At 43.9% G+C, this 24,801-nt stretch overlaps 1 protein-coding gene across 4 annotated transcripts in view; it reads right to left on the reverse strand.

The window, feature by feature from the left end:
- Positions 1–24,801, reverse strand: part of RTN4R (reticulon 4 receptor) — a 316,821-nt gene that overhangs the window by 202,591 nt on the left and 89,429 nt on the right. The window contains exon 2 of one of the 4 annotated variants that reach the window (XM_063913157.1): positions 6,054–6,126. The exons of the other annotated variants lie outside the window; for them this stretch is intronic. The gene's annotated coding sequence lies outside the window, so the exon portion shown is untranslated. The remainder of the gene's footprint in view (positions 1–6,053; positions 6,127–24,801) is intronic. 4 annotated transcript variants of the gene reach the window in all.

A 24,801-nucleotide genomic window follows, 5' to 3' on the forward strand; every position in this document is an offset into this window, starting at 1 on the left:
AATCGCACCACAATCACTTCTCAATGCACCAAATTAATGCACTTGCTGTTAGCCGGGTTGGTATTAATTTACACTGCAGTGCTGCAAGCATGGCGGTACGGGGCGGTACTGCGTACCGGTAAGAATTTTCCAGCCGGTACGCAGTACCGCCGGGCCAACTGCCAAGCTTGCAACCCGCTGCTGTGTCAGGAAAGGAGAGGAGAGTGCAGCATGAGCGCGGTACCTCAGTGCTCAGTCAGACTTTGGTGTTGGTCTCTGGCGGTGGTGTGTATCTTCTCATTGAGGTGCCAGTTTGTTAGCCAATCAGAGCTCACGGACTGGCAGCAGCGGCTCCTGATTGGCTGCCGGTCCAGGAGCTCTGATTGGCTAACGAACCGGCGCCTCATATGAGAAGATACGTGCTGCCGCTGGAGACCAGAGTCTGACTGAGCAGCACTGAGGGACTGTGCTGTGCTCTCCTCTCCTATGCTGACACAGCAGCAGCGGGTGAGCAGCGGGGAAAGGGAGGTAGGGTTCGGTATATTGACTGTGATTTCTGGTGCTATGGGACATATCTGGCCCTGTGGGGCATATTTGGCACTGTGGGACATATGTATAACTGGCACTGTGGGGCATATCTGGCACTGTGGGGTATATGTACAGATGGAGCCTTCTTTATCTTGGCCTTTAATAGGATTAACTGAGCCAGGCCAGTCAGACTTAATCCCCTGCTGTAATGATTTAATCATCTGTATTGTATTGCAGCTGAGAACAATAGATGAAGGGCTTATGATAATAAACCATGGTGTGCCTAGGCGCAGCAGAGAAGCCAAGATAAGCTTGGCTCCATCTGTATATCTGGCACTGTGGGGCATATCTGGCACTATGGGACATATGTATAACTGGCACTGTGGGGCGTATCTGGCACTACTGGGGTCATATGGGGTCATATGTGTATCTGGACTCCCATATGTGTATCATGCCCCCATTGTCATTGGCCATGCCCCATCCATGTAACATGTGGCCACACTCATTTTTGTTGCACGCACACAGTACCACTAAGAAAGTTTTTCTACTTGCATCACTGATTGACAGTGCAGTCACAGCCAACAGCTCGATGTTACATCCAGCTCCCATAAGTCTTTCCCATTAGTAATGAGCATTTGACACAGTACCAGTGTCCAAGTATACAGCAGAGGGAAGTTTTAATACTTATTAGCCAACAATATTAGCCAATAATTATGACAGCCACTGCAGTACATTAATCACCAGATCAGATGTCTTGGCATGAATTATCCTTCAGGTACTGTAGGATGTCTCATTCAACACTAGCCCCAGAGAAGAGAGAAGTCTGAGTACACTGCAGCCAACAGGTGGTAAATCCTGCTATAAACTACAAGTCCAAAACTTCTGTGATATATCACCAGTTTTCTTATGCATTAGTCACAAGTGGCATGTCCCGCTGTATACTAGTCACCAGTTGGGAAGTCCTAAAAATTATACGGTATATACCAACCACAAGGTGTGATCTCCGACACTAACCGATAGAGTCTGCCCTGCTACATACAGCAGCCACCAGAGTGAAAGTATTGCTATGCATTAGCTACCACGTGAGAAGTCCTGCTTTGCATTATCTGACAAATGGAAATTCCTTCCCTACACTAACTACCAGTGAGAAATCTCAGCTACACATTAATCACAAGTTGTGAGCTCCTGACAAAGACGATGTTTGAGGTCCTGATCTTGAGATTATACAGTACATTCAAGACTGTCCTATGGACATTTATTTCTTTCACTTTGTACTTTTCATTGTTTTGATTCATTTCCTGGACACCTAAATGGCGTACGTACCTTTTTGCTTAGATATGCATGTAAGATTACTTGACTGATCATGTTATTGCTGGGAGGTGGATGAGAGGTGAAAAGGTCTACAGTCAATAGGTCGACACCATATGGTCGCCAGTCCATAGGTCAACAGGTACAAAAGGTCGACATGTAAAAGGTAGACAGTACAAATGGTCGTCAGGTTCATAAGGTCGACATGATTATGGTCAACACACATATGGTCGACATTTATTTTTAATTTACTATCCATGTCATAAACTATCATCTTTTTTAACCTTGTGACGAGCGAAGTGAGCCACCATGCCTGAAGTGCGATGAGCGAAGCAAGCATTTTTACTAATCCAGGTCATATAGAGTTAAACATGCAAAATAACACCCAAAAAGAAAAAAAATTTGTCGACCTTTTTGTGTTGATCATTTTCATGTCGACCTTTTTACTTTATCACCTTTTGTACCTGTTGACCATTTGTACTGTCTACCTTTTTCATGTCAACGCTTTGTTCCTGTTGACATTTAGACAGATGGCCACATTGTGTCGACCTATTGACTGTAGACCTTTTGACTGTCTATCTGTTAATCCACACCCATTATTGCTTCAGCTTGAAAATGCAATAGTCAGAACTGTCACATAGCCCCTTTCCAGGGGTGTTTTCAGAGAGGAGGGGGCCCGTGCGCAGACTCTGAATGGACCCCCTCCTCTCCACGGTGAAGTAGTCTCCAGTATTGTGCTGGACTCTGCTGCACATGTGCAGGTCTCCGGAGACATGGCGCCCGCCATGTTCTGGAGACCAAATTCGAATTGCGCATGCGCAGCTGCCATTATGACAGTGATTTTTGCCATGGCTGCTGCGGCCGCAGCACTCATCGTGGGACTCCGGAAAGGTGAGTATTAAAACAGCATGAGTGCAGTGTGTGCGGCGTGGGCACCCTTGGAACCAGGGGCCCGTGTGCATCACACACATTGCACCCATCATAGAAACGCCAATGCCACTTTCCTTTTAAGTGCAGTAGGACTGGTCAGCAAGACATTACCATGTTTCTTTTTTACATTGTGCCTCCCATGTTGCAGTGTTCTGCCAAATGAATATCAGGAAGATGATTATTGTAAGTCTTGCTGTCAGTTCAGAGGGAACAGAAATACCGTATAAATAACATTAATTGCAAATCATATTATCAATTGGAGGCTACGGTGTTAACGTTTAGTAGACTTCTCCTTTAATGAACTATTTTTTTGCAAAACAGTTTATCAAGTTTCAGTTTTAGGATAACACAAATCTAATAATCCAGTTTTAAAGCTAGCAAGAAAAATGTGATTATTCGCTTTGATCAGCTGTTTATGTCTGTAAACGGCTCCCAGTTTCTCAATTAAATTGGTTAAACTGTGAAACAGCCATGGGCAAATCTTCTTTTCCTAGCATTTCAAATGGACAAAGAAAGACACCAGGGCATAGTTACGAACAACAAAAATGACTCAAAGTGGCTCTTTTATGTATTTTTTTGTCAGCTCAGCCCATTTCATAGTGCGCACCTACTTACTCAGTTTTGAAAGCACTCCCATAAAAGGGAGAAGCATATACATTTGCAGGTGTGTGGATGCTAGAGGTAGAAATACATAACTCTAAATTCCAACTTACTTTCACTTTAATATCACTTCTCGTGATCACATTTTTAATTTTTCCTCCTAAAAGACTTCACAGGTTAAGGATCATTTATGTAGAAATGTATTATTAGAGGGAGGGGACATTTGCATTGTTTATAATAATATGTCTTTGTGTATTTGAATGTGCTTTTCCCCCAAAATGCAAGTGGAATGTGCACAATGTGTACCATTGATAGTATTCCATTCTAAGCACAGGCCTTGTTCACACAGTTGCGTGATGATGCCATATGCCTCATTGTGCAGCAGTAGAGCCCTGCAGTGTGTATCGTCGCTGTACTCTGCACACCAATGTATGATAATGCAATTCACAACATAGCGCAGAGATGGACACAGCGTTGGATGGGCTGTCATACTGCGAAATGCGCCACCTTTATCTGCATACCCTGACTTTGTGGAGTTTATGAAGAGCAGGACTATAAAGTCAGTAAGTACCTATGTATAAAACTTACTGAGTAAAAACACAAGTAGCATACATTGAACTACGTCACTTGAAAATTGCTCTAGCAACTTCTAAACAAATGCCTACACCTGTAAGTTTGCCTAAACCTGTATTGCATCCTCTACAATTTTGAAAGTAAAATAGCTACATTTCAATAATATTCCACAGGGTTAAACACTGGGATAGACTGAAATATGAATACATGTGTTTGTCAGTGTTAAATATGCTTGTGGTTTATAAAATGGATAATTTAAAAGAAATACGCAATTATGCATGAAAAAATTTAAACGTCAACAAATTATTATTGTTATTTAAGAAAATGATCGCACTGTCAGCTGCATGAAAAATAATTTCATTTAATCTAATTCCATTGTTGGAATTGTTGTTATCATCATCTCCAACATAATATATTAATTATGATAGTTATCACATTTCGAGTAACTGGACTGCATTAATAAAGAAGATTTACAAACACTGAGACAATATTAAACAAGGTCTTGGAGCCTTGTCTGTGTCTAAACACAACTCTGCACATTGTAATCAAAATGACAAAAGATTTAGAGGTCGAGTAATTGAATTTATTATTGCAGAGGCATGATAATTGGATCCAAGCAAATGATAGGGTATTTATATTTTTTCATTTAACTGTTAAAAAACATTGTAATTTTGTCTCTATTAGACTTTTTCTTTTCTTTCTTTTCTTTCCATATATCAGCGTTACACATAGCAGGCATTATTAATGTTGATTGTTAGATTATTGCACTGCCAAGGATCTACGTTAGTGATAGTCAAGTCATTGAAATGACACAATGATTACACATTAGCTGACACATTTAAAGTGGAACTAAACCCAAAACAGTATGTCGTATGAAAAGTCAACATTCAGAATGTTGACACCAGAATGTCGTGTCATGATATGTCTGTGAACAACGTAATTCACAGACATATAGGGGGTGTACCCAGCTTAACTCTAAACGTAACCCTAAAAATGTACTGTGAACATTCTGTGTCAACATGATGAATGTTGACATTAAAAACATGTCAACATTTTAACTATTTCAACATTTGTGAATGTCAACATGTTTCTTGTTGGCATTATGTCCATGTTGACATTCTGAATGGATACACCCGGCCAAAACATATAATTTTATGGTATATAATAAGGGATATAAATTGAAGGGTGGTGCCCACAACATGGGTCAATGGATCAGTACAATGGCACCACTTAGGGGTTGCGGGGAATGTGGACCACACCAGGTGACACCAGCAGGGTGACATGAAAATTCTGGAAGCCAGGAGCAGGTGCTGCACAATAATGTCACAGTGCAGTACCCAGCTTCTGGTCACTAAAGTGCTGCCCATCAGTCCCGGATGGCTTGCTGCAATGCATGATATGCTGGCGACATGCCCAGTAATCCGTGGCTCTCTTCCTCATGTTCTGGGTGGTCACTGTTTACTGTGGGAGTCTGAGGGAGGACAGAAGAGAGGACGGTCCCAATGGAACCCAGAGCTGCGAAGATCTCCCTGTCAATAAGTTAAACATAACTGGAGGGAGGGGGAGCACAAGTTTTAGGATAAATGTAACTGATGGCAAGAGGAGATCTAGTTATAGGATAAATTTATCTTTGGGGAGGGGGCACTGGTTGAATGAAACATATAGCTGGGGGAGGGAGTACTGGCTATAGGAAAAATGTAACTGAGGGAGAGGAGGCACTGGTTATCTGGAGTGGGGCATTAGCTGTAGGATAAATGTAACTGGTTCTGGAGAAGGGGTACTGGCTATAGCATAAATGTAACTAGGGATAGAGGGGTCTTTGCTAATAAGATGGATAAATGTTACTGGAGGAGGAAGGGGCACTTACTATAGGATAAATGTAACTGGAGGGGGCCTTGGCTATTGGATTAATGTATCTGGGTGGAGGGGATATTGGTTATAAGATGAACGCGAATTGTAATTTAAAAGTATTATTTTCATTTTGCCACTATTGCCATTCTATTCAGTGATATATGAGAATTACAGTTTATGAGAAACATTTATACAAAAAACATTATTAAGTATTCTGTATGGTCTGATAATGGAAGAGGTCCATGGTGGTAATACCATGGGATACTGCATTGGGTGACACTAACCTTAGTGACGCCATTGGGTCAGCATGCTGTTTGAGAATGGTTCATTATGATCCTTTTTTTGAAAACTGATAAACTAGTAAGAAAAAAGATTCATTACAATTGGAACTATTCACATGCATAATCTGTGTGAGAAAAAGTTAATAACCCTTATTATAGATGATGATGATGATGATGATGATGATTAACTGCATTGTTTTATTTTACTACTTTAATATTAGAACCCCTAGGATATTGGAGCCAGTGTCTTCCCTGCCCTAACTGACCCAGCTGTAATGATTTCCCAGCAAATCCCAGGAGTGCATGTGGGCTGTTAGTTACAATTAACATTTTGTTCCTTGTCCTGTTTCCATACCCACTTTGCATCCAACATTTTAGTTAATTGTTGCATTGAGCCTTTTCTTTTTGGATTAGTCTGTGTCTTTGCATTCTGTTTTCCCTGTCCTCTTGTGTGCGCTTGTACTGTTAATATTGCTACCTTCAATGTTTCTCTATTTGGACCTACAGTTTGCTCTGATGTTGATTGAAATATCCTATCCAAGTACTGAAAACATAAGAATACCTGAGGGCAGTTCAGAAATAAAGGATAGCTACTTAGTATGGAAGGTGTAACTTAGCATTTACTACCTCACAGCACTGAGGTTGTAGGTTCGATACCCACCACGGCCCTAACTGTGTGGAGTTTGCATATTCTCCCTGGTACCCTGAGCAGACTAGAGAAGCCATGTGGTTCTTCTTATTTACCGTCAAATTCTATGATTCTAAGTGCATGTTGAGACTGGGAACTCGGGCTATCAGTAGCGGTTTGGGTGTCAGAACCATTCCCTTCCCCATCCATGAGTTTTTCCTGGCTCAGTCTTGTCTGATATCTTTTATTGTGTTTGGGTATTCTGTATTCTATTTATGTTTGTATTTAACCCTGCTTGGCTACATTATTTTACAATAAATTGTATGACTGCATGATCTGGACTTATCCTTTCTTGTATCCTGTTGTGACTTCTTTCTTTGGTTACCATGAGTCATGCTGTAATACCACTCTGCATAATCTCTCAAGGTACGTAGCCTATAAATGTATGTTCTTGCCCAGATATTCCATCTTCTCTCAGTAACTGATAAGCCACCCCATGATGATTACAGCAGCAATACTATGCAGCATACAGTAGGTGGCTGTATAACCATCTAAAATATTGTTACATACTGACAATTCTATAATTGGTTTATCCTGCCATCAGAAATTTTCCAGGCTTAACTAGAGATGTGTGAAGCAGATTCGTTATAATGCAAGTGTAAAAAATGACATGCCAGTGAGATTTAGAGTGGTAACAGATGCAGCTTCAACAATAAGACAATTACAAATCAAATTTCTGAAGACTATGCACTGTACAATGTTTAAACTAGAAAGTTAAGTATATATTATTTTACTATGTATTATTATTTACACAAAAAGCAAAGTGTACACTATTTTGATGAAAATGTGCATTTAATCTTCCTTAAAATCTCCTTGATTGGTGAGGAATATGGCTTCAGATATTGCATAGATCACATTATTAAGGCACTGAACTACAGCATATAATTGTACATCTGGTCACCCGTATTCACCTCTACTTCCAGATCAGTTAGAAATGGAGGACTCCAACTGACCAGATTTTCTACTATCCAGTTTACAGTCTTGCACAACAGAACGGATCATGAATCAGACATGATGGTGCTATACACCATGCAATGGTCAGCATGCTAGTTTAAATGTAGAAATAAATATATTTCTCATGTACATGTAATATTAATTCAGTTATCTGATTACTGCTGCAATGTTCCCCCTGAAGGGCATACAAGGTTACGCCCCTTGGTGATGCAAACAGACAAGAATCACTAAGGGGGCAGTGACAGTTAGGGCCTGTAGTTGACACTTAGTAGTCCGGCACTCCCTCTGTGATCTGGGAACAGGCCATGGCAACTGCTGTGAGGGCTCTAAAATTAGCTCAGTAGTACTCAACGCATCCACCCATGTAATGATGCAGGTACATTAACGTTTGTAGAAAGTGTGTGTGTATGGGGGTGTGATAGGGGGGACATTCTACACATACCAGTGACTACTACAGGAAAGGGCTAGCATCATACACAATAGCTCCCGGCAGAAATTGAAATAATAACTGTGACATCTGAGTGACAGTTAAGAGCCATCTCATTACTGATTGATAAGCATATTGCAAGTGTGAAGAAAGAGGAGTGAATATATTTTTCTATTTTGAAACCTAGTTCATGTCCTTAGATGTAGAATAGATATTTGTCAACCTCACTGCAGGTCTTCTTGTGCACTCCTTTGTGTCAAGCTCAAAATGTATGATGTTTTGAGGGCATGGCCTCAGTTAACGACCCCAGTTTTTTCATGCTTCAGGCTTGCCCAGCTCTACAGGAGCTGCTGGGCAGCCCCCAGCCTCTCTCTGGTCTCATTGCTGCTTGGTGACCCTTATGCCAACAATGTATTGTGCTATACAGTAGACTTATGGGTATAGAAGGGAAATGTCACCAGGAATATGTATTTTAATCAACTTATAACTCAGGGGGTAATTCAGACTGAATCGCTGCAGCCGCATCAATCGCAGTCTGAATTACTTTGTGGAGTGAGCACGCGCAGCGGCCGCACTGCACGTGTGCACCCGGGAGCCCAGTGAAACGCTATCAGCATCTCACTGGCTGCAAGCGCCTCTGCCTGTTACGTTCCTGATGCTCAGTACTAGAGAGATGTTGCATAGTGAGTCCAGAGCACCAGGACGTGACGCTGAAATAAGGGATGGTACGGGAATAGCCCCTAGCACCCTACCTCCATTGTTTTACCCGTGTGGTCAGTTTACGCCTGAGTGACTATGGTTTCTTGGGTCCACGGCAGCCGCGTTTGAAGGGCGGATTAGGTCTGCCCAACTCCGATGCCCCCAGGTCTTAGAGTGAGACAAGGCGTGAACCGAGACAGGATAATAACAAGGGGACCTCTAACTAAAGCAACAGAAAGCTAGGGGCTACTAACTACCCTAAAACTAAATATATGTGCGGCACGCCGCCAGAGGAAAAGAACAACAAAAGATACCACTGTCCACTCCCCCACACGGCACCGCCGAGTTCCGGGGAGGACAGTGAAAAGCGGAAACCTCCGCAAAAACCACCAATGCAAAATAAACACAAGGACCAAGCGGCCTAGGCCGCAACACGCGGCAGAAGCCGCTACTCACGAAACCGGGAGAGAATCCCAACAAGCGAGAACCCCCAGATGACTGCAACAGGTTCACTTGGACAGGAAGGATTCCCAGGACCGGCTTCAGAACTCCAGGACTCAGGAGCACAGGGAGCAGGATCGACCAGATACAGCTAACCAGGAACAGACGTTGCAAGGCAGGAACAGCATACAGGAAGCTATCACCGGCGAGGTTGCAATGTGCTGGCTCCCATAAAAAGACCCTGCTGGCCAATGACAGGAGGGCCAGCAAGACCAGCCCCCCAGACCCTAATTACTAGTTGCCGTGCAGCTGCCCTGCTGCACGAGCAACTAATCAATCCTATCTGGCAACGGGGAACGCGGTCCGCCAATGGCGTCCCCGTTGCTATGGACCCAGCGGCTGAGGACGCCCGGCGTCCTAGCGTTGCCAGGGACCCGGCGGCTACAGTACGCACGGCGTCCTGGCATTGCTAGGCGCCGGGCGGGCAGGGAGGGAGGTGCGGTGGCCGTGAGCGTCGCTCGGAAGCAGACCGAGCGGCGCCGCGGACCGTGGCACCTAACACTGCCTGATTGACAGGCAGAGGTGGTTGCGGGGTGGAAGGGGGCGTGCCAACGGTGCTGGAACGCCATTGGCGGGGTGCGGTCCAGACAACTGCGACTCAGAACGCGGTGGGTAGCTCCCTGCCAGCGCACATGAGCTGCACAAGGAGGGAGCTACTCACAAGGTACAAAAGCATCGCACAGCTTTTGTACCTGTGCGGTGGGTAGGGCTTGACATGCATTGTAGAGTAGCCCTGTGCTGGGTGTCCTCCCACATGTCAGAGTAAATGATCGTAGATATGCTACATTTAGCACAACTACGATCAGCTCTGAATTACCCCCCCCCCCCTCCATAGGAAAAACAAAGAGATATCACTATTACAATCTAGAGCCACCAGCGATCCTCATGTAGATCCTCATCCATGAGTAATGGTGATGATCTGATAGTCCAATGTTTAAAAAAATGTTTTTTGTACACATACACACACACACACACACACACACACACACACACACACACACACACACACACACACACACACACATATATCCATATAGGGTCGCACTCACATCAATGTTTAAGTGCAAAATTCTGGTGAGTACTATTCATGTAGTATCTGTTTTTATTGTAACCTTTTTATTATCATTTTTGTAACTACATTGTGCTCTTTCTGTAAATAAACTAAAGTATTATTTTATTATGTCTGTTCATACAGAATATCCTCTGAAACTTTACTTTTTGAAGAACCTGCTGATACCTTACAGTAGGTTATCTTTACAACTATCGGGTTATTGTAACTAAGGGCCATTGCAAACTGTTATGCACACCAGTGCCTGCAGGAAAGTACTAGTGTCAGAACTGTTATGCACTCCAGTGTCTGCAGGAATGTACTGGTGTTTGAACTGTTATGCAAAACAAATGGACTCACAGACAAACTGGGGAATATGACATAACGTACACAGAAGGTGATAGGGTAACAAAATACACACACAGTGAACAGAGAAGCCCAGAGGCTAAGGAACTGGGTATCTCCCTTGTATTAGAACTGCTCAGATGTAAAAAGCAAGATGTTGTGTTTTAATACGTAGAGAACCCGAAATGCTGTTGCTAAGGGCAACAGCAAAACCCTAAAGGGTTACCAACGGGTGTGGCAGTAAACTCCTTGGTCAGAGATGGAATGATAGACACAAGGAGAGCCTCCACAATCCTGATTCTCACTTGCAGTGCACAGGTTTAAGCTTACTGCCACTAAACTGACCCCTGACACCTAGCACAGTGAGACAGGATTAGACAGGCAAGTGTTAGAATACAGCCGCAAACTTGCTAAGTTCACAGAGTAATAACAGAACCCCAGCAAGCTAAACGAATGACTCCAGTCTTACTGCTAGGTCTGGATTGGCAGAGTGTAATACCAAATCCCCAGGCCTATTTGCAGTAAGCAACAAACAAATACAAAGCTACACAGTACTGGCTAACTTTCATGAACTGACTAACCAACAGAGATTCAGCAGCATCTGCTTACCCTGAAAAGAGGCCTTATAAAGCAGGTGCTGTTCACGCCCCACTCAGACCTCACAGACTGTGAGCACAAAAACCAGCACCGGATCCCCTGCCGTGCACAGAGCCTATAACCACTGCACAGCAAAAGACCCGAACCGGAGTATCAGCTGCGCTCAGGTTACTCCACTAGCACTTGTCTCCCGGTTGCCATGACGACGTGGCAGCACAGGGCAGGAGACCCTAACAGTACCCCCCCTCTGACGAGGGGTCAAAGAACCCCTACCACCGGGTTTATCGGGGAACTGCGAGAAGAAAGAGCGTATCAGTCTGGGGGCATGAAGATCACAACTGCGCACCCACGACCGCTCCTCCGGGCCATACCCCTTCCAGTGCACCAAAAATGACAGCCGACCCCGAACCACCTTGGAGTCAAGAATCCTTTCAACAACAAACTCCCTCTGGCCACGTATCAGAAGAGGGGAAGGTCTTCCACTGGAAGAAGGATTACTAATCGCCCGTTTTAAAAGGGAACAATGAAATGTTTTATTGATACCCAAAGAACGGGGCAGATCTAACTGAAATGCCACCGGATTGATAACCCTGGTGATCTTATAAGGGCCGATGAACCGGGGCCCTAACTTATGAGATGGCTGTCTCAACTTCAAATTCTTGGTAGACAACCAGACGAAGTCTCCTAATTTGAAGCTGCAGGGTCTTTTCCGCTTATCAAAAACCCTTTTGGTCACTAATGACACAGACACAAGGGCTTTCTTCACTTTCCGCCAAATACCTCTAAGGACCGAAACCACAGAGGAACCACCAGGCGTGGAGTCCAGGGGGTCAAAAGAATTGGCCTTAGGATGATGCCCATACACACAAAGGAAGGGAGAGATCCCTGTAGCAGAGTGAGCCGCGTTGTTATAGGCAAACTCCGCCATGGACAGATGAGCAACCCAGTCAGTCTGACACTTGGAGACATAACACCTGAGGAACTGCTCCAAGGACTGGTTCACCCTTTCAGTCTGCCCATTAGACTGCGGATGGTAGCCTGACGACAAGCTGACAGAAATCTGGAGATCGGAACAAAATGCCCTCCAGAATTTGGCCACAAACTGGGATCCGCGGTCAGAGACCACATCAAGTGGCAACCCGTGGAGACGCACAACATGCAGCATAAATAATTCAGACAGGCGTCTGGCTGATGGCAGCCCAACCAGTGGAACGAAGTGCGCCATCTTCGAAAACCTGTCAACGACAACCCAGATGGCTGTCATCCCCGAGGATTTGGGCAAGTCCACCACAAAATCCATTGAAATGTGGGTCCATGGCTTAGATGGGATAGAGAGTGGATGTAATGGGCCAACAGGAACCCCTCTAGGAGTCTTATTTCGGGCACAGATGTCACATGCCCGAACCCACTGATCCACATCCTTAGCCACCGAGGGCCACCACACCGCCCTAGATAGCAACTCCCGAGTTCTGGCAATACCCGGGTGACCTGCCGACTTCTTGGCATGGAATTCCAGGAACACTCGCTGTCTTAACCTAGGAGGCACAAACAAAAGACCTACCGGAAGGTCTGGAGGAGCCTGCTCCTGTGCTCTAAGGACTAATGATAAGAGGTCCTGGGTAATGCCCACTTTAATACATGATGGGCAAACAATGGGCAACAGCTCCTCGGTGGTCTCCTGGATTGGAGCAAAACTCCGCGAGAGCGCATCAGCCTTGATGTTTTTTGACCCAGGGCGATATGTTATCAAAAAATTAAAGCGAGCAAAAAACAAAGCCCATCGTGCCTGCCTGGCATTGAGACGCTTCGCTGACTCTAAATATGCCAGATTCTTATGGTCAGTGAGAATTGAGACCACAAACTTAGCCCCCTCAAGCCAGTGTCTCCACTCCTCGAGTGCATCCTTAATAGCCAACAATTCCCGGTTACCCACGTCATAATTCATCTCGGCAGGCGAAAATTTACGGGAAAAGTAAGCACAGGGATGAAGGCGATTATCAGACACTCCCATCTGAGAAAGCACTGCCCCAATACCCATCTCAGAGGCATCCACCTCCACCACAAAAGGACGCTCTGGATCTGGGTGTCGCAGCACCTTGGCCGAAACAAATGCCCTTTTGAGACGGGCAAAAGCCGCTTTAGCCTCACAAGACCAGTGAGCAACATCCGCCCCTTTCTTAGTGAGTGCCACCAAGGGCGCCACTATAGACGAAAATCCAGCGATAAATCGTCTATAAAAATTCGCAAAGCCCAGGAAACGCTGAAGCGCCTTCAAACTAGTGGGCTGCACCCAATCCAGGACTGCCTGTACCTTGGAACCCTCCATTTGGAAACCTTCTGGGGAGATAATATATCCTAGAAATGCGATTTGCTGAACTTCAAATTCGCACTTCTCCAGCTTCGCCCCAAGCCGGTGGTCTCTGAGTTTCTGGAGGACTAAGCGTACATGCTTCCGATGTTCCTCCAGGGAATGGGAGAAGATTAGGATGTCATCTAAGTATACAACTAAGAATCTATCCAAATATTCCCTGAGCACATCATTCATGAAATCCTGGAAGACTGCCGGGGCATTACAGAGCCCAAAAGGCATCACCAAATATTCATAATGCCCTGAGTGGGTATTAAAGGCAGTCTTCCATTCATCCCCCTCTCTTATTCGGATTAGATTGTACGCACCGCGTAGGTCAATCTTAGAAAAAATGGTGGCAGTACGAAGCTGGTCAAACAAGACCGAAATGAGAGGCAGTGGGTATGAGTTTTTAATCGTGATACGGTTCAATTCCCTGAAGTCGATGCAGGGTCGCAACGAACCGTCCTTTTTACCCACGAAGAAGAACCCCGACCCAACTGGAGACTGTGAAGGTCTGATAAATCCCTTAGCCAAGTTCTCCTGAATGTACTCTGCCATAGCCTGAGTCTCAGGACGTGACAGGGAGTACAACCTGCTCTTGGGAAGCTTAGCATTTGGCAACAAATCAATGGCACAGTCATAGGGGCGATGGGGAGGTAGTACCTCTGCAACTTTTTTGGAGAACACGTCCGCAAAATCTGCATAACACCCTGGCAATCCTGGCAAACTTAGCTGCGAGAGCCTGACTGGAAGGCTCAAGCAACTCCTGAAACAATCAGTACCCCAACTAAGAATCTCCCCAGAGACCCAGTCAAATTGAGGATTGTGGGCCCTTAACCAGGGTAACCCCAACACCAATGGGGCAAAAGTACAGACAGTCACATAAAAGGACAATTTTTCAGAGTGTGTGGCTCCAATAAACAAAGAAATCTGGCTAGTGCAAGAGGTAATTTTACCTTGGGATAATGGTTCCCCGTTTAACCCACAAATCTCAATTTCCGATGCCAAGGGTACTAAAGGAACAGAGTGTTTTAGGGCGAATTGGCGGTCCATAAAAACCCCGTCGGCCCCACTGTTCACAAAGGCCTCAGTCTTGACAGTTTGACTGAGGATCTTCAAGGTCACCGGAATGATAAAAGTCTTCTTGGGAAATTCTGACTTCTGGCCTGACAGGATATTTCCCATCACCCTCAGGCCCTGAAGTTTTCCGGCTTTTCTGGGCATGATACTACCACATGACCTTTATTCCCACAGTACAAACACAACCCCTGCTGTCTCCTCCGCGTCTTCTCACGCGAGGAGAGGCGGGTAGCCCCAATCTGCATAGGCTCCTCAGAAAATTCCTCAGAGTCTGAGGTTCCCTTGGGAAGGAAGGAAATCTCAGTCTCCCTTTCAAGCCTACGCTCTCTCAGCCGTCTATCCACCCGGATGGATAACTGCATGAGCTGATCCAAGCTATCAGGCAAGGGATATTGTACCAGTTGGTCCTTTATCTGGTTAGAAAGACCTCTTCGGTACTGGTGTCTCAGGGCTGGGTCATTCCACTGGGTATCATGGGCCAACCTCCGAAACTCCGTACAGTAAACCTCAACTGGCCTTCGCCCTTGCTTAAGGATCGAAATCTGAGCCTCGGCTGAGGCCGTCTTGTCAGGGTCATCATACAACATGCCCAGTGCCGTAAAAAAAGCATCAACACTTTTAAGCGACGGACAGTCAGGCTGCAACCCATATGCCCAGACCTGTGGGTCTCCTTGTAGCAAGGAAATCACTATGCCCACCCGCTGAATCTCCGACCCAGAAGACTGAGGCCTAAGCCGGAAGTATAGCTTGCAGCTCTCCTTGAAACAAAAGAACTGCGAGCGATCTCCAGAAAAACGATCCGGGAGATTTACTTTCGGCTCCTTAACCCCTGCAGGTGCTGCTGCTGCGGGAGCTCCGCCAGCAGCCTGGGAGGTGTGCATTTTAATGGACAAATCATTAAATTGCCGAGTCAGGACCTGCACCTGATCGACCACCTGTTGCAACGTATTTTGAGGGGTATGCTCCATATTCCCACAAAATTTCAACAGGAGTATTAGGCTGCTGAATATGTTATGCACACCAGTGCCTGCAGGAAAGTACTAGTGTCAGAACTGTTATGCACTCCAGTGTCTGCAGGAATGTACTGGTGTTTGAACTGTTATGCAAAACAAATGGACTCACAGACAAACTGGGGAATATGACATAACGTACACAGAAGGTGATAGGGTAACAAAATACACACACAGTGAACAGAGAAGCCCAGAGGCTAAGGAACTGGGTATCTCCCTTGTATTAGAACTGCTCAGATGTAAAAAGCAAGATGTTGTGTTTTAATACGTAGAGAACCCGAAATGCTGTTGCTAAGGGCAACAGCAAAACCCTAAAGGGTTACCAACGGGTGTGGCAGTAAACTCCTTGGTCAGAGATGGAATGATAGACACAAGGAGAGCCTCCACAATCCTGATTCTCACTTGCAGTGCACAGGTTTAAGCTTACTGCCACTAAACTGACCCCTGACACCTAGCACAGTGAGACAGGATTAGACAGGCAAGTGTTAGAATACAGCCGCAAACTTGCTAAGTTCACAGAGTAATAACAGAACCCCAGCAAGCTAAACGACTGACTCCAGTCTTACTGCTAGGTCTGGATTGGCAGAGTGTAATACCAAATCCCCAGGCCTATTTGCAGTAAGCAACAAACAAATACAAAGCTACACAGTACTGGCTAACTTTCATGAACTGACTAACCAACAGAGATTCAGCAGCATCTGCTTACCCTGAAAAGAGGCCTTATAAAGCAGGTGCTGTCCACGCCCCACTCAGACCTCACAGACTGTGAGCACAAAAACCAGCACCGGATCCCCTGCCGTGCACAGAGCCTATAACCACTGCACAGCAAAAGACCCGAACCGGAGTATCAGCTGCGCTCAGGTTACTCCACTAGCACTTGTCTCCCGGTTGCCATGACGACGTGGCAGCACAGGGCAGGAGACCCTAACACAAACACAATAACAGCCTTTATTGAAACAGTGGGAGCGAGAATATGCAAATGCTAATCTCCCCCTTCCCCTTGTGCACCAGTGTGTGAAAGACAGTACAAGCACTGAGGTGCCCACTTTTAGATTCCGGTAACTGTGCAACTGCATCAGTGGTCTCTACCATCGGCGCACCATCGACACTTGTGACAGCCTATGGGCTACTCAATGTTGCCATCTCAAATTCCCTCAACCTTGTTCAGGTCCGTTAAGTGCTCTGATGGGTTTAGATGCTAGGGGTCGTAGCTAAATATGGGTAGGTGTGGCCATGCACTTTTGGGAAACTTTTGTTATACTCCTATAACATGCCCATGACACAGCATTTTTTTTAACAACACTTCAGCCCGCCTCCTAGTCACTAGCCAGGAACGCCCATGGCTGTATGCCGCTAGCTCAACTGCAAGCAACTTCATATGCAACAGCGGTCTCTACGTACACTCAGTGGTAAAACTCATAGGGAATTTCTGTAACTTTCGTGCATGAGCAGTGGCAAAACAATGCTCAACTGCGTAAAAATCAACATTGTGTCAACCACTGAAACAGGCCTAAGTAACTGTGTAATAGTTTGTGTCACATAGACTGTGCAATTGTAACTAAGTGATTTGGGGACCTATGAGCCTGGTACCCTAGGTAGTGGCACTCTACTAGGTAATATAGATTCTTACTTAGGGGGGTGCATCATTTAATGACAGACTGATAACAATGTTACAATACCTGTGTTTACAACTTGTGGCTTTGATATTAAATCTGCACACACAAGGATCCCTTCTACACCTAACACACAGCCCATGAGCTTGAGCAAAGGAAAGTAACAGAGTAGAAGTGTATTGCCTACTGTACGCAGACACACAGATACCTCACATCAAATGCACAGTAATAGTAATTACACTATATGGTATGAGGTTCAAATACCGACTCCCAATAAGGGTACTATTCCCAGACGGAATACCGGCGAAGTAGGTGCTACCCCCTCTGTGGGTGATACCCCCATAGAGGTAGGATAGAACCTGTGGCAACCAAAGCTCGCCACCAAGCCCGCAAGGGGTTTTGTTGTGATCCCCCCCACGGCATTCTGGCACATGGGATGCCTATGTCGTTATACTGACATTTGGCATCCTGTGCGCCAGCATCCCAATCCAATCACCACTATACTAAGCAGGGGCGCTTTAAGAGAGGAGGAGACCCGGGTGCAGCCTCCTCCGTTCAGGCCCCCTTCGCTCTGCCGGCAGCACTGAGAGTCTGAGCACTAGAGCGCTCAGGCTTTACTGCGCATGTGCAGATCTCCGGGAAAATGGCACGGCGGCCATTTTCCCTGAGATTTCTCTACTGCGCATGGATGAAGCGTGTGCGGTGGGGGCCCCCTCTGGACTCAGAGGCCCGTGTGCACCGCACACACTGCACCCATTATAGAAATGCCAGTGATACTAAGGTTTTTATTGCCAATCTTTTGAAAAAAGGTTAAGTTGTCAATACTTTATGAATATTTTATATGTGTCATACACATCTTAACAATTGAAAGAATTCCCAGGAACGGGTATAAAAGTATAGCTATGAAGGCCAATTTATAAATGGTATAAACATTTTGACATATTTAGAAACAATAATGCTTCCAACTCTTAAAAGCAGACAATTTGTGGGTTATTTTTCCTTCCCAAAGGCCACTAGAACTGCTGTATGATATAATTTATATGCAATGCAGTGCTAGTTAATTAATCAGCAGTGTAACTGTTTAATTATTTCTAGATGATTCATCCCAGCTAATAATGATAATGTAATATTTATTAGAATTTGCTAAAAAAGAGGATAAGACTATTCATTATAGATTATGAATACAGGGGTGGTTTAATTATTCATAGATACCTGTAATAGAATAGTTGACTAAAAAATTTGTAGAATTTATAAAACAATGTCAATCATTAATACTTAATTATTGTTCATAAAAACGCTTATTGCCCTCTTATAATTATCCCTTTTAGACTGAGACCACAACCGGCTATAGTACATTTTTGCAATATGTTTGGAACATGCCAGGGGAAATTTGAGTTTGATAATTTACTTATTACAATGAAGCCTTATTAGAATTTGCATTAATAATTTTGTAATTATGTCTAGAATAGTAATGACTGCTATTCGTGTTGCTTTACATTTTGTAACACCTTGAAACAAGACATCCACAACTGTCTTTATAATTATTACTCAAATAGTGATCATAGTAATATTAAAATGAGTGTGATAAAATGATCCTTTAATAGATAATGACACCCAGTATAATATCTGCTATCAGTGCCTATTTACCATGTACAGTAGGCACATGCCAGCACTGTTCATATTTAACAAAAATGACTACATTTCATTACGCGTATTTGTGGTCTCTCGTTTTTTGTTCATTACCCGTTGACTATTTATCTACTCATAGCTCAATGCCTACTAATAGCCTGGCTGTTAATTGAATTGTGTGTCACAAAAATGTGCTTTGTTTTACTGGACGGACATGTGTAGCAAAATGCATCAGCATTTAAAATTAAATGTAGCTTTCACTTCTGGCTCCTACTGTATGTCTAGAAAGACAATCTATGCAGAGAGGGGGTAGGGGGTGGGAAGAGAAGTGCAAGTTAATTGACACACTGGAGGTGCAATGTATTTAGAATAAGTTACATCCAGGGCCAGCAGATGGTGGGAGGGCCCTGACAGGTGGCCACACCCCATAAGGTTCCCTTTTGAGGAAAGATGCGTGGCCATGCCATCTTAGAACAGGGCTGCTGAAAGCAGAGCCTAGGTACTGGGGGGAAGGGGGTTGTGCATTGCCAAATTCAGGAGGGGTTGCTAGTCCCTAACAAAAAAACAATAATATTAATGTGTTCCCCTCAACAGCACTGCATAGGCGAATCCTGGACAATTGCATCACTAAGCTATGTGACATCCGGTGTGGTGGAAATAACCCATGTGCACACTGAAGGTGCAAGACAATAAAAAGAGGGTATTGTCATGTGGTAAGGGGGCATGGCCTTGTGGCCCGACTCCTAGTTGCATCACTCCTCAGAGGCTGTCTGCAGTGCCGTATCCTACATTGGGACAGGCGCCGCGTGCTGCATGTAATGCTACAATGCAGCACCTGGCTCTTGTTACTAGAGAGGAGCCGCCAGCATTTTGGAGTCACCCCTCGGCAGGTGACACCCGAGTGCGGCCTGTACCCCCATAGTGATGTCACTGACCCTGGGTGCTCCTGTCTACATCTTCAAACATATCTATAGGAGGAGTTTCGACAGCCATTCCTGAATATACAGTATAGTGTAAAGATACATGCAGATGATAATGTTCATCAGCATACTGTTTATCTTTTTTGTTGATAAAAACAAAATGAAACAATAAAAAAATATGTCTACTGTAATCTTTGACAAATACTAATAAAAATTAAAATTTGAACAAAAAAATAATAATGATGTCTACCAGTGATAAAGCTGGGGATCAGGGAGCATGATGTATTACCAGGCAATGCCAGGTTGGGCATGTCACACTATATTAAGGGCTTTTACTCAGATGATCAGGGTTTTGAATATGAGATGCTGTGCCTGGTTCAGAGATGGAGACTACTGCTTCTGCACTAGTGACCATCGGTAGAGTCGCAAGTGCGATAATATAAAAATACTAGCTTCAGCTTTCCCCTTGTGTACTATTGGGCACTGGAAGGTGCAAGTTCTGAGACCCACATTTTCTGGCATCCTTGGACACAGTAGCACCATCGCGTCCACCATCGACACTTGCACCATCGACATTTGCCTATGGCAGGTGCAATGTCTCCTTCAGAACATGGCCCCTGTGGAAAACACAGAAAGCTTCCAATGATACGCCGGCAACATTCCCATAATATATCCCCAACATGAAGGATATTTTTTGTATATAATTTGGACCTCCTCACAGTCACTGCCCGGGAATGCCCATTGCTTGAATACTCTATCTCTTATATCAGTAACCCCGAACACAGTAGTAACTTTGTGCTTACAGTCAGGGTAACGCATGCGCCATGGGGTTTTCCAGCAAATTTTGCATATAAGCAGTAGCAAATAATTGCTCAACTGTGCCAACATCGACATTGCGTTCAGTTGACATCCATCACTGAATCAGGCCCACTGTATTTTTTTTCATACTAGTCAAAGTGAGATGTTGGCCTAAGACGTTATCTGTTCTTATTGCACAATTACTAACTGAACTGTTCCTAATTTCTAGATATAAACTGTTTTGACAATTTCTCCCTGTTTGACATAGGAAATTCTCCTACCTTTTCAACTGCATAGTACTATTCCTCTTCTGTCCATGATTGATTTACTATTTGCTTATTCTGTTATCTTTTCTAAATTAGTATTTATTTAAACAGTACACTTACAATAGAATGCAAACAAATTATATTCTAACAAATGTTATAATGGGAGTTCAATGTTCTTCAACAAAGTGACCCTGGAAACAAATTGAACATGGTGACAAATATGCAATTTTCACTTGAAATTACTGTTTTTCATGTAGATTGTTTTGCTTTTATTTCTGTGTTAACAAGGTAGCACTCTAATCAAATTCTATAACCACAAATATTGTTCTGGAATGTCCTCAAATGATATCCATCACTATGACACTTCACTGCCATTAGAGATGAGCAAATGACTGACCTTCTTCCTCATTTGGTGGTAGAATATAGCACATTTCACTGCATGGAATTTGAACTAAAATACTTTTGACTAGCTGGGCTAAATGTAGAGACATTGGTTTGATACTAAGGAGGGGGGGGGATTCAAATTTACTGTGGCTAATGGATCCCCAGGGGCTAATTCAATTGATGATGATAGCCGGCACTATCAGGGATTTTGCTTCACCTGCCCCGGAGGCAGGAGTAACAAAATCCATGATAAGTTACGTTTTTTTACAGCCGCAATCGTGAAAACACATGAATCCGGGATAAGTTTCCAGATCCCTGTGTTTTCGCAAGAAAACTGGTAAATTTTACAGCAATAAATGAGCATTAATTGAATTGCCAGGTAAAAAACTTCTCCACTGGGTAACTTCTCCACTGGCCTACTTCTCCACTATTTTCACTGCTTCGTACATCTTCCCCTAACCCTACTATGAGTCTCTCTATTCAGATCAGTAATCTTTACAGTATTTGAGTATGTTTGTGTCCTCTATGTTCCCCTTGTTGGGAGAGCTGCATTCTGTTGTTGACTCCTATGCCGCATACACTCCGGGCACTAAGGCCCAGAGTCTGCAGGGGGTGCAACCTGATGTGCTACAGCAGCCATTTTTACTGTAGAAGAGTTGTCACAATACTGCACACAGATGTAGTTCTTAGCACCAGAGGTGACACACTCAGATACCTGCTATTACCCACTGTTTGATACCACTGCTGTTAACCCCTGCATTACCATTGTATTCCTGCATTAGCCTGTTACTGGTGTCTACCAATAAACCCAGCATCTTAATATGTTAGGCTCCGTGTAGCCTAACTGACACTTTCACATCCGCTGTGCACCTATTGTGACCACCATATCAATAGGATATATATCAACACCCCATGTCTTAAATAATGCTAGAAATTAATGCAAACTGTAGAGATTTTAGTCTCCTGTATACAATATAGTCAAAACATATGGCTATGATGGACCATAATATTGTTTAGCTGCACAAGTTACATGATAGGTTTCTAATATGGCCACATACGTGCACACCCCTCCCCTTAGAATGTAAGCTCTCACGAGTAGGGCCCTCTTCCCTCATGTGCTTATCCTTTTCATACTTTAATAATCCTCAACTGCCCAAATCCCGCAGTTTTTTTTGCCCACCTTGGAACTTATCTCTATGTCGTTTACTATCCCATAGATTGTAAGCTTGCGAGCAGGGCCTTCCTACCTCTATGACTGTTATCACCCAGTTTGTTATTGTTATTTCAAATTGTAAAGTGCAACGGAATTTGCTGCGCTATATAAGAAACTGTTAATAAATACTAGTGTAGTTATGCTTAGTTACCCTGTACTTGTCCTATATTGTCTTCAACTGTAAGTCACTGTTTTCCTGTTTTGATTATGTGCATATGTACTCTGTAATTGGGCGCTGCGGAACCCTTGTGGCACCATATAAATAAAGGATAATAATAATAATAATAATAATAAGAAGAAGAAGAAATGGTCAGATTCCACAGAATTGGCAATTCAGTGCTGGACCAAATCACATGGTAGCCTGTCAGTACAGATGATAGATGAGTCAACACTAAATATCTGCTGCCTGAACTTTGCTGCATTACAGTGATTGTGATCAGATCATTCTCAGTATGCTGGCTGTTTTGGTAACAGCGCTTACCAATGCCATGTGCATCTGCAGTTACCAGACCTGCTGTAGGCCTTATGGGCAACATCGTCACCGATGGCCATGCAGTATGGCCCCCCTCCACCCAACCGCAATCACTCATCACTGGCATCGGCAAGTGTGTTGTGTACCTGCCCTGCCGTTGTGTCCCGTCGCTGACAGCATTGCGCTGGGTACATATCTTCTAGTGTGTATCCAGCCTTTATAACACTTATTTTCAGTTGTTGAGTTTACATACTGTATATATTATATTGTTATATTATATAACAAATGTGTATTTGTCTGTTACCATTTGTTGTTTGTATTTATGTTGCCATTAAATAAAAATGATTAATGTATTTCATGTTTACCTGTACGGGGTTGAAAAACTAAACAAAAATGGAGTTAAACGAATATGTTATGGATGGCAGCATAGTTCTGTACCACACATTACTGACATTTCTTCAATTAAGAGGCAATTAACTGAATAAGTCTGTTCTCAGTTTAATCAGTGCACATCTATTACCATGAAACACTGGCCTGCATGGAGGCTATATTTGCATGTGCAGGGCATTGCCAGGAACACTGCAGAAAAGAATTTGAGAGTATTTATTAATATTTGATTTCTCTGCAAAAATCTGATATTCTGTGCATCCTATTTCCCAAAGGCGCCACTGCCTTATTGGTTATTAATAAGATTCAACATAACAACAGCAACTATAATACACTGCTACAGACACTGTACAACAGCTAATGCAGTAATCTGTTTTCTTTTGAATTTGTGTAGCTCATCATTTCATGCAAATTGTTTAATAATACCCAGCTAAATGCAGCATGAGCTTTGATAAATAGCGCTGAGAACATTAAAAACTGCACAAAAGACAGTATGTGTTTATCAATACTGCTGTCATTTGATGCCACCAAAAGCTAAGTACAATCTAAATATGTAGGATGGTATAACAAAAAATAATAAAAATGACAGCATTCATTCTCCTTCCGCTATTTTCATGCATCTACGCCGGCTGACGAATATTGTGTAAATTTGCTCTAAAAAAGCTAAAGCACAATCTTTCTGCTCTTTCATCATCAACCGTACTATCACCTTCGAGGTGCAAACTGTCCTTATAGGAATTACTGGGTAGATCAACTATATATTTTTATATGTACAAACATGAAATTTGGATTTGTAGGACATGATTACTGAAATTAGTAAGAAAGAGAAAACTTTCAAGCATGCAAAGTATAGTTTCTGATTCTGATACGGTTGCAGCACCCACGTTACCTCCCAGTCAGCGTACAGGAACACCCCTTACATTTCTGTTACTGTGCGTCCAAGTCTGTACTGCAACTCTGTACATACAAAACTGGGATGCATTTGCGTCAGTGGCGGCACCACTCAGATGCATATGCAGATGAATAAGCATTGGCCATTTGTGTGTAAATTGGAATAGCCGCATAGTAAGCAGTTGTAATTTGAGGTCATTTTAATTAGAGATGAGCGGGTTCGGTTTCTCTGAATCCGAACCCGCCCGAACTTCAGCTTTTTTTACACGGATCCGAGCGACTCGGATCTTCCCGCCTTGCTCGGTTAACCCGAGCGCGCCCGAACGTCATCATGACGCTGTCGGATTCTCGCGAGGCTCGGATTCTATCGCGAGACTCGGATTCTATATAAGGAGCCGCGCGTCGCCGCCATTTTCACACGTGCATTGAGATTGATAGGGAGAGGACGTGGCTGGCGTCCTCTCCATTTAGATTATAAG

The sequence above is a fragment of the Pseudophryne corroboree genome, chromosome 1, assembly GCF_028390025.1.
Source record: "Pseudophryne corroboree isolate aPseCor3 chromosome 1, aPseCor3.hap2, whole genome shotgun sequence".
Classification (NCBI taxonomy): domain Eukaryota; kingdom Metazoa; phylum Chordata; class Amphibia; order Anura; family Myobatrachidae; genus Pseudophryne; species Pseudophryne corroboree.